This window comes from Dromiciops gliroides, chromosome 4 (assembly GCF_019393635.1).
Source record: "Dromiciops gliroides isolate mDroGli1 chromosome 4, mDroGli1.pri, whole genome shotgun sequence".
Lineage (NCBI taxonomy): Eukaryota > Metazoa > Chordata > Mammalia > Microbiotheria > Microbiotheriidae > Dromiciops > Dromiciops gliroides.
In genome coordinates this window covers 69,365,882-69,381,723 of record NC_057864.1, presented here as the reverse complement: position 1 = coordinate 69,381,723, position 15,842 = coordinate 69,365,882, and the positions used below count along the sequence as shown (strand labels likewise).

At 41.7% G+C, this 15,842-nt stretch overlaps 1 protein-coding gene across 3 annotated transcripts in view; it reads right to left on the bottom strand.

The window, feature by feature from the left end:
- BRINP2 (BMP/retinoic acid inducible neural specific 2) overlaps window positions 1-15,842 on the bottom strand; it is a 165,930-nt gene that overhangs the window by 149,448 nt on the left and 640 nt on the right. The window contains exons 2-3 of one of the 3 annotated variants that reach the window (XM_043964037.1): window positions 14,048-14,212; window positions 5,206-6,482 (exon numbers count right to left, since the gene is read on the bottom strand). The gene's annotated coding sequence lies outside the window, so the exon portion shown is untranslated. Of the gene's footprint in view, window positions 1-4,894; window positions 5,005-5,205; window positions 6,483-14,047; window positions 14,213-15,842 lie in introns of those variants that run through there. The other 2 variants (XM_043964038.1, XM_043964039.1) reach the window with 2 other exon arrangements.

Sequence of the window (15,842 nt, the reverse complement as noted above, 5' to 3'; positions counted from 1 at the left end):
TATCAGCAGCTGTTCCATCTAGCTTCTGTCACTGTCACACCTCTCATCAACTACTGAGTGAGGGAGTTGAGGAGAAGGGCTTAATTGTCAAGAACCTGACATTACAGCTGAAGCTTCTCACCTCTGTGGACAAATATCAAACAAGGGGCTTCTGGATCAGAATATGCACAAGATGTTCCAACCCAAAGGTCCTACTCCATGAGATCCCAGCCTTGGAAGGGAAGGAGCATTAGAAGACAGTAAGGTCTAGCGAGGGTTTTCAGTAAAATATAAGTAACCCATAGGTACCTGCCTCCAGGAAAGCTAGTTGGGATTAGAAAGCAAAATGGACTGGGACATGGTGGATAGTGGGTTATTCTCCATAGGAAGAAATTTATAACCTATGTGACTTTGGACCCATTATCCATTAATATTCAAACTGGCCAAAAGCCCCCAATCTGTAGTGGAAGAGGGCACCCAAGGAATCAGAGACACACGCAAAGTGAATATTCAATGCCAGAAATTAAACGAGGAGTAATATGGAGAATGTGACAGTTTTATCAGCTCCCTCAAAGCATGACCTTTCCTTTGACAGATAAGGTCTGCTTGTCATAGGTCTGCTGTTGACCAGATAAGGGGAAGGCCAGATGTTGCCTCCACTGTATGTGTTCATAGCCCTTGGCTATTCCTCAGAGCTTCTCCTCATACTAGAAATGATTTTATCCTCTCCAGATTAGTTTGAGAAGGGCCTGAATCACAGTACCTAGTAGTAAGGCTGCTGGCAATATAGCACAACCTCCTCCCTTTCCCCCACCCCACCCCCAATCCTCCCTCTACTCCAGTGTGATTTCAACAGCAAATGTTTTATTAAAAAGGAAAAGGAGGAGGGGAGGTACGAGGTTATGCACACAGACACGCTCAAGAATGTTAAGACTGAAAACTCCTCAATGCTAAATAACTCAGAGCTTTGACATTCTATTAGGTTTAAAGACAATCTGGGAAGGGAATATTTTGGGGAAATTGAGACCCATTCCAAAAAAAAAGTCTCTAATTTCAATTAGGTAGGATGGATTATAATGATGCCTTTAAAATCTACGTCATCCTTTATCAGCTGATTCCCATACCATTTCCTAATGTGAACTCTGTAAATCATCTGAATTTCTTCAGGATTTTGTTTGTTTCTTTGTTTGCTTGCTTGCCATTGCACATGGACCATTGACTAGAAAAAGTGGAAAAGGCCAATCACCCTTCAGTATTCCAGTAAACCGTACATCCTCTAGAGCAAGGGGACTCTCTGTGTGTGTGTGTGTGTGTGTGTGTGTGTGTGTGTGTGTGTGTGTGTGTGATGGTATGTCATGTAATTTTGTGTGTGTGTATATCCCTTTGGCAGTATAGTGAAGTCAATGAACCTCCTTTTTGGAATGAATCTTTTTAAATGTATAATATAAAACCTATTGGGTTACAAAGGAAACCAATTATAATTCTAATACTAATAACAGCTAGCATTTATAGAATGGTTTAGTTTGGAAAGTGTGCTACACATATTAAGTCATTTAATCCTCACACTGACTCTGGAAGGTAGGTGCTATTATTATCCCTTTTTACAGATAAGGAAACAGAGACAATTATAATGAACTATTGTTTTAAAATCTTTTTTCTTTTTTAAGAGAGCCCCTACTCTAAATTATTCTTTCTAGGCTTTAGGACTGCTTCCTCCAGGTTGACTATCATTGACATTCAGTTACTCATTTATTGTCAAGATCCAAATACTAGAAGGTGGGATGGGAAGAATAGAACTATTCTGGAAACCTCTGACTGCTTTCTCTTTATTACTAACAACAACTATTTTCCCTTTTATTATATTCTCCTCAATCCAAATCCTAACCATTTTCCAAAGTATAAAACAAATCCTGCCTCTTCCTCATAGATTTCCTGGATCTCCTCCCCATCCCAACAATTGAAAGTGATACCTAGGGGGTAGCTAGGTGGTACAGTGGATAAAACACTGGCCCTGGATTCAGGAGTACCTGAGTTCAAATCCAGCCTCAGACACTTGACACTTACTAGCTGTGTGACCCTGGGCAAGTCACTTAACCCCAATTGCCTCAAAAAAAATAGAAAAAGAAAAAAAGAAAGAAAGTGATACCTACCTTTTTCAATTTGATTCATGTTTGCCAATCATATATAGTCCGGTTGTAACTTGGCTTAGGACTAGAATTTACAGTTATCATTACTTAACTTCTCCTTTGTTTTATGGTTTTCCCCAACTGCAAAACTCTGGAGGGCAAGCAAGGGCCTCATCTTTTTCATCAAAGCACCAAGCAAGTATTTGTTGGTTTCATTAGCTTTATAACACAACCTTGTGTTCAATTGTTACTTCCAATTCCAGTTAAAAACAGAACTGCTGAAGCAAAATAAAATCACAAAAAAAGAGCTGTGAATTAAAAGAAATAATAATAAAAAGGCAGCATGGTCTAGCATGGGCAAGGGACTTATGAGACCTACATTGGAGCTTCCCATTTGGCTAAAGACTGACTGTGTATAAAAGCTGGGACAAGTAATTTAACCCTTCTTTGCCTCTCTTTGCCATCCCCCCTCCCAAACTGTAAGGAGGAGACTTAATATCAGTTCTGGCTCTACCTCTCAGGATAATCAAAGATAAATGAAACAATAAGCTTGTGTGAGGATTAATGAGATGAGCTCTGTAAAGTACTCTCTGCTGCTGGAGGAAGATGCCATCATACAGTTTATACAAAGCCATTATTATTTAAGAGAAATAAGTGAATCACCAAAAGCCAAAAACAGTGTGGAGAAGGCAGGGGGCGGGGGAGAGAAAGGGATGCTCTGGGGACAAAACAGGGCACCAACCTAGGAACCTTCATCCTAAGCATCTCAAGTCAGCTGAAAGTGGCCACGCAGGTGTCTCAACTCCCTCAAGAATATCTCTTGTTTGTGAGCTGGGGAGTGATTTTGGAGCACTCCCTCAGAGGGGCTCTTTTTTATGTGCTAGTTCCAGAGGGATTGCCTGTGCCTGGGGAGAGGTTATCAGGAAGAGGTTCATGACGCAGAGCTGGCTCTAGTACCATATATTTTTTGCCCTCTGGCCATACTCTGTAAACAACCTGTTGGGAAGCCAGATAGGGGTCTCCTGAGGAGGATCTCCAGGGTAGGGTATGGCAGGATCACTAGCGCCTCAGTCAGACCATCAGAAACCCTGTGAGTGGAGCTTCAGGACTATCCCCTCTGTAGTCCCTCCTCTCCTCCCCCACCTTGACTCCATGCCTGCCTGCCTGTCTTTGCTGGCCACATTTGCAGCACCCATCATTTCATTCTTCAAAACACCCCATCTCAATTTTGAAGAGGGAAGACTGTTTTGAGACTGTTGAGACTTCACTGATGCAGTTATTGGGTACCAAGCCGTCAGGCATTCTGGAGCTAACTGAACTCCACTGGGGACAAACCATGTTCCCGAATGTGCTTCCCTCCTCCCTAGTATTTTACACAAGCCATTCCCTGCCCCCTTGCCCTCTCTCTCCATGGTCACTCTGTAAGGCAGCAAAGCGTGCGCTCTGCTGCACAGCAGAAAGCAATTATGGGTATTGATAGGATTTCAAGACTATCCTGGTAGAATTGCCCAGTTCAGCACCTGATGCTACAAGACAACTTATTCAGGTTGAGAGAGAAGTCAGAAAGCTTCTGGCTTAAATAAATAACAAATAATGCAACAGCAACCCCGAAGGATGGCCATTTCCAGGTTCTGATCCAAAAGAACCTACTTAAGCAGCACTCTTCCAGCTTCTGACGTCACCAGACTGGAACCCCTTCCCCCATTTCCCTTCCCCCTTTCAAGGAAATTCTACAAACTACTCCCCAGCTGCTTGGTTGGTCACCACAGACACTGTATGCCCTCAGGTAGTGTGTTCACAGAGTGGACACACTTGGATGTGCACATGTGTGGAAAAAGCTGCAGAAACACTTGACTCCCCAATATACCTTCTCTCTTCCTTATTGGTTTATGCTGACATAACGCTGTCCCCAATACAGAATGCGCTGAGTACACAGCTACAAAGGCAGCCTTTGATAATTACTACCTTTTAAAAAAAAATCATTTGTTAATTCCAGGGCACCTGGCTCCCTAAGCTAGGGATAAGGCACACAGAGTTCTTTACAGAGGGGTCTGTTCAAGCATGTTAATAGTGCATTAGCTTGATTGTTAGTTAATATTTGGCTTAAGTCTATATACTCTGGATAAATATATACCACACAGAGGGCTGACTGGAAAGGAGAACTCCTCTGGGCTCACAAGTTCATGTTCTCACTGAACAATTCAGTCATCTCTGACTAGCCCTGTACATTGGCCAAGCATATTCTGTAGCCAGCATGCTCTTTCCATAGGCAGCACTTTGTGTCTGTATGCATGTGGCTTATGCCCAGGCGACCATGCATGAAAGTAACATGCAAATAAATATGGGCAGATCATTACCAGAACGGAAAGAGCTTCTGGATCCTAGAATGAATACACTATTCCTCTCAGAACAACAGAGCTGCCTGCCCGTAGTCTCCAGTGCCTTGCCTAGTTTAACTCAATCAGTGGGACTTCCACCACCAGCCCTAGGGAGAAGAATTGCTCTCTAATAAGGTTCCCTCTTCAGATGTTTTCTCCAGCAGATGAGTGTGGAAGAGGGTAAAGGAGGCAGAGGGAGGGAGGCATAGACAGACACTATACAGATATACTAGATAGCTATATGAACCGGAGGAACGGAGATCGCATGTGTCCAACCTATGTTCTATTTGCCCCGTGCAGAGTATGTCATGGATCAAGAACAGGCAAATAAACCCAGTCATTCCCCACGATTATTCTGTAAGATGGGATTCACTGAAGCTAATGAGAGTTGTTCTAACTTTGAAGACTTACCCCAAGCAATAATAACGCCGGTCAGGAAGAACGCCAAGGGATATTGGCTGCCATGGAGCAGCAGCAGTAAAAGGACTAGATCTAGTTTAAACCAGGAAGCCTTCAGCCCAATTCAGAACAGGACAGGAGAAAGCTAAGAGACCAAGAAGCACGGGATTATTCCCTCTGCCTGCAACTGCTTGCAAACGCCCAAAGCAGCTCGCTTGCAGAGAGCAATTTGTCCCTTTATCAGTCACCACATACACATGCAGCCAACCTTCCCCAGCAAAACAACACCAGAAAACCATCCAATCCGATACCCGGCTAGTTACCTTGAGTCCTTGCAAGAGTCTTCTTTGCCGTATCAGGGGCTCCCAAGCCCCAGAGCTTCTGAGAGGAGATGGCTAACCGATTCCAGGGTTTTTTCAGCCCCGACCACATCTCCGGTGGCAGCTTTCCAAAGTTTTTATTTCATGATTTCACGTGCTTCCTCCCCCCTCCCCATATTTGGAGGGAATGCGAATGCCTTCCTTTCCGAATGTGAGAGAGCACGGATACCCCCTTCCAAATTCCGCCTTCCCTTTGCTGCTGGTGCTGCTATACCTCTCTCGGGCTCTCTTCCAGTCGTACACCAACAACTCCGGTAACCCAAAGCATGGTTAAGGAGTGCTTCTGGACCGGATCGAGAGAGTGAAGACAGGACGAAAGAAGCAAGGACAATACAGAGCCAGCCCCTTGGAGAGTCCCAGGTCCCTCTGCAGAGGAGAAATCCAGGATCTTGCCTTCTTTTCCAACTCTAGAAAGACTCACACTCCCTCTCCTCCCAATCACTGTTTTTCACATGGGGAAAGGCAAGTCCACAGCCTTCAGCCAAAACCATGCTGCTAGCTGATTTGTTCTTGCCTTCTCTATACACAGAAGGTGCACCCACATAGGTGGGTAACTAATAGAGAGGTCCCCCAGCCCGGCTTGAGGCACAGCTAAACAAGGAAATGATTCTTCTCAGTGATTTGATTCCAAGGCTGCCTGTAGCCCTGTGTTCCCATGCTCTGACTCAGTACTCTCTACCTAGGCACTGTCACCTGCAGACTCAGGCACCAGATGAGTGTCTTAAGATAACAATGCTGCCCTGCCAGCCTCCCTCTCTCTTCCTTATGCACGGAGGCTGGCAGCCAATGAGATCCGTGGTAATACTCCCTCTAGGTGCCTATTGGCTAGCCAGCTTTGCAGGAGGGAGGGCTCTGGATCTTACCGGCTGTCTCCTTTGGTTAGCTAGTAGGCTGGGGTAAAAGCTCAGTTAACCCTCCCAGATTTGCAGCAGGGACTTTCCAGTGTGGTGAAAAAAGAGATGGACTGATCCGTGACTCGGCGTTTGGGTGGTGTAGGAAGCTTGGGGCAAAAGAGGTGGAGTTTTAAAAAGAAGCAATTCAATGTGCCCTAATCTTCTTAGAGTTAGAGTAACGCCTTGGTCACACTTCTGTTCTTAACTTGAACTCCTGCAGACAGAGGTCCGTTTCTGACTTAGGGGGTGGAGATGGGCCATGAAACTATTTTCTCTCTTTCTCTCTCTTTTTCCTTCTCTTGATCCGGAAATATCTAAACATATTTACTGTAGAAATAAGGCCAAAGATGAAAAACATTTATTTCAAAACACTAGCCAAAAAGAAAAAAAAAAGACTACAATGTGCAGGGAGAAATAAAAGAGAGTCAAGGGCTCTGGGAGATGAAGGAGTTACAAAGCTTAGAAGCCGACTCAGAAATTTGGATGGACAAAAGTAAGGCAGAGGCAGCTCCCAAATCAGTAAGGAAAAGCAAGTAAAGAGGAGGAATCTGGGGTTGCTGGGTTATTCATCTTCTTCATCCAGAGGACAGATTAAGAAGGGAACAAACACACACGCATACACACACACACCCAAACACCTCTTCTTTGAATGGGGAAATGTTTCCCTTCCATTTCCTTCATATTTATGCGATAGGGGAGGGGGGGGCAGGGATCTTGATTCCATTTTTTTGTTTTTAAAGGCACACTGGAGAAATCGGAACAGCAGCCGCCTTGTTTCTCCTAAGCAGGTGCTGCTGCTGAGCCTGCGAATTTAGATAGAGTGGAGAAGAGGGGAGAAAAGGAAAGTGTGAGGAAAGAATATTAATTGTAACCAGGAAGGACTAAATTATGAAGGATTTTCATCGTATGAGGATTCAAAATTGAAAAATGTGGCCCCTACCTTGCATATTTTATGGTGATGGGGGGCAAGGGGGAAGGTGGTCCTTCAAGAGGAAGCTTATCTAAGAAAGGCTGAACCATAGGGATGAGCTTAGAAGATGTAGAGTGCACATTGTGGAAGGGAGGGAATTTACTTTTATTCTCCAGGGATCCGACTTTCATTCCTCCATATATCTGAATCACTACTCAGGGCCCCCTAAGAAGGAGGGGAGTCACTCTCAATTTAGTTTTCTTAAACAGGTCAACATCAGAGATTATTCTGCAAGGGACTTAGAAAAGAAGAGAGAGGATTACAAATTTTAGGGAAGGTTACAGAATTATAAATCAGGGTAAAAAAAGGTTCTGAGGAGTCAGCTGGTTGAAATGAATGAGAGACAGCAGAAAATAAAGTCTCACATTTACGCAACCTCTCACCTTCACTTAAACCTTATCAAAAATCTCTACCTCTCCTGGTGTGGGAAGATTACTGCTCCCACACCCCCCCCCTCTTCTCCCCAACAAATAACCCCCTGGAGTTCTTAGAGTACCAGGGGAATGGTTTGCTGAATAGTTTTCTAGTAATTCAATACTGAACCACCAAAGAAATGAGGGCTCCCCAGCTTCTGTTTTTCTATGTACAGAGTGCATATCTGCATGATAGGATTTTCAGGATAGTATAGTGGGCAGAGACTATACCTGGAGTCAGAAGGCCTGAGTTCAAATGCTGGTTCTGCCAGTTTCTAGCTATGGGAATGTGAGCAAGTCATGTCACTTTTCTTAGCCTGTGTCCACATTTATAAAATGAGAGAATGGCACTGCATGAATGGTGAGATTCTCTTCCAGTCTAAATCTGTATTTTTCCCTTTGCATAAACCTTGTATTGACTTGCCTGTGTATGTTTTGTTTCCTGTCAATTGAATTTATAAGCTCCTGGGGGACAGGATGATTTTCATTTTTGCCTTTGCAGAAACACCTAGTAGGATTCCTTGTATATCTAGGCATGGGATAAATATTTAATTGAATTGTTCTTTAGGTGGAGGGCTGGGTGTCAGACTGGATGGAGTGCCAGGCTCAGAGTGTGGAATCTGGCCTCAAAAGTCACACTAGCAGTGAGACATCCTGGGCAAGTCACTTTACATCTGTTTACCTCAGTTTCCTCATTTGTAAAATGGGGATAATAATAGCACCTACTGAGGCAGCTAGGTGCCACAGTGAATAAAGCACCAACCCTGGATTCAGGAGGACCTGAGTTCAAATCCAGCCTCAGACACTTGACACTTACTAGCTGTGTAACCCTGGGCAAGTCACTTAACCCTCATTGCCCTGCAAAACAAACAAACAAAAAACAAAAATAAAGAATAATAATAGCACCTCCCTCCCAGGGTTTTTCTGAAGATCAAATGATATAATTAAAATTTGCTTAGCACAGTGCCTGACACATAGCAAATACTATATAGCTATTCATCACTATTATCATCATTATCATGTCCCTCTTAGTCATCTCTACTCCAGTGTTAGGAGCACTGATTCTGGAATCAGAGGACATGGGTTCAAATTCAACCTTTGATATCTATTCACTTAACCTGCCAATGTCTCGGCATCTTCCCCTGTAAAATGAAGGGGTTAGATTATATAAGCTTAGGATATATTCTTAATCCAAAAATCTAATAAAAACAAAATTCCTTAAGTTATTATGGAGCCAATAGATAATGAAAGAGATTATAGATCTGTGATGTCAACATATTATTGGGTCTCTGATAAAGAAAGTTCAGTGGTAATGCTGAAAGTGACTAGTGACTTGGAAGAGGGAATGAAATAGACTCCTGACCTCAGTTAAATGAAAAATTATGGTTACAAGAAAAAAGGATTTGGGAATAGCAACCAATAACCTGAATACAGGAAAATATGTTTTCATATGGTCAGAATTGAATGCTCCATTACCTGTGATTTTATAAACCATTCTTGTTGTGTGGTAAAAATCACAGAATAAACTTGATGGTAAGCACCATGGATAGGTCACTTACTCTTAAAAAATGTATTTATTAGGAATTCTTCATTCTAAAATCTGTGCCAGTGTTGTAGTCAATCAATAATTGTTTATAAACCTTTAAGCACCTAGAATGTGCTAGGCACTATGCTAAGTGCTGTGGATACAAAGAGAGGCAAAAGACACTCCCTGCTCTCAAGGAGCTCAAGGTCTAAAGAAGGGGATGGTATGCATACACTATGTAAAATAAGATCTATACAGGATAAATTGGATATGATCAGCAGAGGAAAGACACCAGAATTGTATGCAGAGGATACAACTTCAGTCATCTCAACAAGCATTTATTAAATAGTTACTATGTGTCAAACACTGTGCTAAGCCCTAGAAATACAAATAGAAGTGAAAAGACAGACAGTCCCTGCCTTCAAGGAGCTTATATTCTAATGGGGAATATAAAGTGCAGTGGCATTGCTCTTAATATTCTTAATTTTTGAAGAAATAAGACCTAGGTCCATGAAATATTAAATAAATACTCAATGTATGTAATTTAGTTCTGCATGAATGGTTCAGTCTGCAGGTGCCACAGGAATTTAAAGGGACAGCTCATTCATTGGGGGAAGATATCATAGAGAAGGTGAGATATCATCTGAATTTTGAAGATACTTACCACCTGACTGAGAAGAGATAATTCAGAAGAGGTTGTTGGATGCAATGAAAAGAGTTTGGATTGGGGGTCCAAAGACCTTGGCTCAAATTCTAGCCCTGTCACTTACTAACTGTATGATTATGAGCAAAACACTTAACCTCCATGGGCCTCAGTTTCCTCCTCTATAAAATGAGTGCTAAATGACATTTGAGGTTCCTTCCAGCAATAAATCTATGATTCTACAAAAAGAGAAGAGGGTTCAGACACTCTACCAAGCATCAAGGATATCATGCTTTAAGGTATACAAAGGGAGTCCTTTATGTCCCTTATTTCCCTTATGCACATTATTGAGCCTCTCACAAACCAGAGGAGGGATGTATTACAGGTATTATTAGGTCCATTTTACAGATAAGGAAACTAAAGCACAGAAAAGTTATGTGACTTCTTTATCATCACACATTACACTCCTGACTCCAGGTTCAATACTCTTTTCACAAATCAATAGAAATGAAGAACAGTTGGATTAGAAGGGGTAAGATGAATCAGGTTGTAAGCAGACATATAATTACTTCCATATAGAACTTCAATTTTTACAAAATATCCTCCTCACAATAGTCCAGTGAAATAGAACAATCATTATTTTTCCACTTAGTTTGACTCAAAAGTTGAAGATCTTAATAAGTCTGGAATGTGATTTGTCCATAGTTATGTTTTGGAAGTTGTGATATTGAAGAAGTGTTAGAAAACGAACTCAACTTATATTTTCTGACTCTAAATCTGATGCTGTTTATATTACAGTAAGATGTAGGGAATATCTTGGAGATGAGGGACTGTAATTCCAAAGAGAGGTAAGAGCTGGAGATCTGAGAGGTACTATTATAGAAGAAATGGTTGAGGTTACTTCAGTTGTCTTTTTTTATTCATTAATAAAAAAATGTTGGGCAGTTAGCCTAATGATTTGGCTACAAAATCAATTCCTCCCCCCCAACCCCCCCAACCCTCCCCCCAATCCTCCATTTCATCTAGATGAAAGTATCTATGGATTTTTGTTTCCCATACTTCCCTCTATCCCAAACAGGACCATAAATCGGTTCAAGGAATCAAGCGCCCTCAAAAGGGTCTTTTTTTTTTTTTTTTTACTCACCAACATATGGAATCATCTATAAGAACTCCAGGTAACAACTGATTCTAACTTGGTCTGATTGTCTATGAGAGGCAGTGGATTGAAGGTGTGACATGTTAAATTTAATGTGGTCATCTTTTTTCTTTCCCAAGAAATTAGCTGGGGTTTCTAATATATTTGTTATGTACAAATTAGAAGCTTTAGCACCAGTTTGGGGCATTAAGCATTTATTAAAGCATACCAAGTATTAGGTAAAAGAGAATACCTGGGTCAGAAAGTTAAGAAAAGGCCTAGCTGGCTTAGAGCTCCAGTCTGGCCTGCTTCTTTCTCCAAGCCCTCCACCACAAGCCTGTCTGAGAGTGGAAGCTCTCTCTGCCTCCTGAGGAGAGGTGGTCCTTACACATTGCTTCAAACTAATTGGCCAGCATCACCCAAATCCATTGGTTCACTGGACTTGAGGGTGGTCCTGTGCTGAGGTCACAGTTCACACACTCTGAGAACACACCCACTTGAGGGTCAGGCAGGTGTAGTTTTAATTGAATTAACTTTAAGTGAGTTAATCAGCTAAATCAGTCAATTCAATTGATCTTAATCCAATCAATCCCCTTGAGCCAGGGCCTTTGAGAATTCCAAAACCCATTATTTTCTCACAAAGGTCATCCTTGGAGTTAGGAAGATGTGGGTTCAGTTACTGCCTCTGAGAATTAAGAACCTTGTGATCAAGGACCAGCCACTTAATCCCTCAGTGTAATTATTTACCAAAGAGTGAACAGAGGTTCCCATGTTGGGAGTTCCCTACACTTATGAAATCAGCAGGTCCTGAACAGGGGGAAACAATCCCCGCTATAACAACAACATTCTGTACAGCTACTCTGTTACCCAAAGTAACTGGAGAAAGAAAAGACAAATAAATAAAGCAGACAGATACCTCCCCCCAAAAACAATGGTTGGTTTTTATCCTGCCTTTCTTTGGAGAAGCCCAAGGCACTTCAGAAAGATTATTGATGGAATACCAACCTATGGGACTCTCTTTACTTATATAAGTCTCTACATATAGGCTTGATTACATTTCAGCTGTTTGGTAATAAATGTTTTATATTGTTGTCAGAAGAATAAAAATGGATATCTGAAGGGTTGTCTTGTTCAACGTTATGCTGGAACCCAGGGCCTAGGTCTGAAAAATACCCTGGTGTCTTAATTTATTATATTGGTGTTAAACTATCAATCAATAAAATTTATTCAGTACCTACTATGTGCCAGGCATTATGTTAAGTGCTGGGGATACAAAAAGAGGCAAAACACTATCCTTGTCTTCAATGAGCTCACAATCTAATGGGGAAGACAACAAACAAATACATACAGTCTATTTATAAGATAAACATGAAATAATTAAGAGGGACAACACTAGAATTAAGAGGGGTTGGAAAAACTTCCTGTAGAAGATGGGATTTAAAGGAAGCCAAAGAATTGAGTAGGTAGAGATGGGGACAGAGAGCAAAGCAGGCATGTGGGACAGTCAGATAAAATGCCCAGAGCTAAGAGATATAATCTTTTGCCCATGGATCAGCCAGGAGGTCAGTGTCACTAGATCAGACAATCTGTGGTGGAGAGTAAGGTGTAAGAAGCCTAAAAAAGGAGAATGGGGCTAGGTTGTGAAGGACTTGAATGCCAAACAGAGCATTTTACATTTCCTCCTGGAGAGAACAGGAAGCCACTGGAGTTAAGTGAATAGGGGAGAGACATGATCAGACTGTGTTTTAGGAAAATCACTTTGGTGACTGAATAGAGGATAGATTGGAGTGGGCAGAGATGTGGGGCAGGCATATGCATCAACAGGCTACTGCAATAATCCAGGTGTGAAGTGATGAAGGCCTTCACTAGAGTGGTGGCAGTGTCAGAGGAAAGAAGAAATGTTGTAAAAGTGACAACAGAGTCTGAGTATAGGGGGTGAGAGAGGATGACAACTAAGTTGTGAGCCTAGGAGACAGGGAGGTTGGTGTGTACTGTACAATAATAGGGAAAGGGTGGGGCCGGTTAAGGGGAAATATAATGGGCTCTGTTTTGGACAGGTTAAGTTTAAGGTGTTCACAGGACATCCGGTTCGAGTTGTCTGAAAGGCAGTTGGAAAAGCATGGGAGGTCAAAAGAGAAGTTGGGGCAAGAAAGATAAATTTAAGAATGGTTAGCATAGAGATGGTAATTAAATCCAATGGAGAAGAATAAGAGAAGAGGACCTAGGATAGGATTCTGCAGGGCATTTATGGTTAGGAGGCATGACCTGGATGGCAAAGAGGACAGGGAAGGGTCAGTTAGGTAAGAGGAGAACCAGGGATAAATGGTGTCCCAGAAACCTAGAGAACAGAGTATCAAGGAGAGAATAACCAATGGTGTCAAAGGTTAAAGAGAGATCACATAGAATGAGCATTGAGAAAGGTCACTGGATTTGGCAGTTGAAACCATTGGTAGCTTGGAGAAAGCAGTTTCAGTTGAATGATAAAGTTAGAAGCCAGGTTTCAAGGGGTTAACAAGAGAGTAGAGGGAAAAAAAAGAGAATAAGAGAAGAGGAAGTGGTGGCACCACTTTTAGGCAGTTTTCTCAAGGAATTTAGTCTGAAAGGGCTGGAGAAATATAGGATGATATTGGGGAGAGAGAGCAAATAATGGTGTTTTGTTGGTTTTTTTTTTACCAGGATGGGGGATACAGGGACATGTTTGTAGGCAGGAGGAAATGAACCAGTAGATAAGGAGAGAAATTAAAGATATCTGATAGAGAGGGGATGCTGGCAGGAGCAATCTGTTGGAGGAGATGAAAAGGAATGGAATGCTGGGGCAGCTAGTAGGGATAGCTTTGATAAGGAGTAAGGCCACCTCCTCAGATGACAGAGGTGTGAAGGAGGAGATAATGGCAGAAGGCATATGTGTGATATGAGATGAGGAAGAGAGGAGAGGAGGGAGCTCAGAGAGAATAGTGTAAATATTTTTCTATAAAATATGAGGCAACGGGAGCTCCTTGGGGGCAAGGATTTTTAAATCTTTATTTGTGTCACCAGCACTTATTACAGGACCTCGTTCATAGCAGGCACTTAAAATTCTGGTTGACTGGTAGTGTGTTGAAACGAGTAGCCCAGCATTCTAGGATTAGATCATCATATTATACATTGAAGCTGGAAGGATCCTGCACAATCTAAATACTGAGGCCCAGAGTGATTATGTGACTTACCTAAAGTCACACAGCTTGGCAGACCAGGATATTGAAGCAAAGACCTCCAGCTCCTCCTTCTTTTCATTACTCCATGACTTTCATATTTTTGAAGGCATGATTGTGCTGTTATCCTTTGCCTCATTCTCTCTCTGCAGATGCTGCAAATTTTGCTCACTGGTGGTTCTGTGGGATACAGCATTTGGCCAACTCAGAGGGAAATTTAAAAATGTTCCTGATAGCTGCTCTTTCTATGGTTGAAACTTGATTATTTTCCTCTTCCCCATCAACATATCATTGGTGCCATTATTACCACACCCTATACCACTTCTGCCAAAATAAAAGTATTGTTTTTTCTTGACCTACCAGAATTCTTTCTGTGGGTATTCAATCCAATTCAACAAACACTTTTCCATTTTCCATCATCAACTCTAGGATAAACTGATCACTTGAAACCTCATCACTGGATACTCCATGCTTTCTCAACCCCCTCAGTAGCCTCTCTCCTCTCACTGGAGACCTGGATAGTAGAGCAATAAACTCCCAATGCCTTCTATTGTAGAGGCCTCAGAACTTTGAAGATAACTTAGTGTGTTCCATCAACATCTCTGTTTGGTTTCCATTCCATGGAGGGGGATTTCCCTTGTTTCCTGCCCTTATAAGCTTCCTGTTTTGCAAGATCTTTTCCCCATTATGTTGCAAGAGCCTTGAAAGCAAGAACTGCCTTTTTCCTTATTCAAATCCCCAACTTTTAGCACACTATCAGGCACATAGTAGGCATTTAATACAGGCTTATTGATTTAAATTGAGTCATAGGGTGCAATTTCTTTTATGGGAATGAGTTACTAAAATTAATAATCAACTCCCTCCTCTTTTATTGCTAGTTTGTTGGATAATATGTTTACCTACTATCTAAATACACTCAAAAAGGTAACCTAAAGTGATCCCACCCAATAATCAATAGTAAATGTTCCATCAAAGGTGGGCTATTTATAAAAAAAAATAGCATTCACCTGTGGTGCACTATGAAGACAAAATGAAATCCACCTCTGATAAGATGAGGATGAAATGGTTTTCAAAATATGGAACCTTCTGTGCAAAAGATGCATAGTGGTGCAAGTTCCTGAGGGATTGTGAGTGTCACTTACCCTCTGTGGGGCTGAGTATAGGGAAAGTTAAGTATTTGGGAGCACCTTTGAGACTAGTGATTGACTACAGCTTAGGTGAAATCTCACTTGAATGTTAGATGCCAGCATACTCCTCAGCATGTTTAAAATATTTTATTATGTCTGCCATTCTTTTGAAAAGGGGAGGATACCTAACATTAATGGGAATGAATCTCATCTTCATGATTTCCCCCCTAGAACACTTGCTAAATATCCTATGCCTGTCATTAGAAGGAGGATATTGAATAACTATGCTCGAACACAAACAACTATGCACACGCAAATATTTCTTTCTGATTTATTATTAGAGGGCTGGAAACTTCACTTTTTGTTCCCTTTTTTCCTCCCCTGATATTTTATTATTATTCTCCATCGAACATTTGCCAACCTTAAGGTTTCTACATTTCTTTTCCTGTCAAGACTTTTCCTGTATTACTTCCGACAGCTGTACCATACCAAACAATCACACGAGTATATAGTTTTCCTTAAAAACAAAAACAAAAAACACACATTTGGAAACAGACTTGGGGTAGGCAGACCTGGAGCGAAAAAACTCCAGTCTATTATTTTGCATCATACATATTAGGGCTTCCTTTAGGTGCTTGAGTACTATACACAGTACCCTCCAAATCCCTTTAAAATCTTCTCCC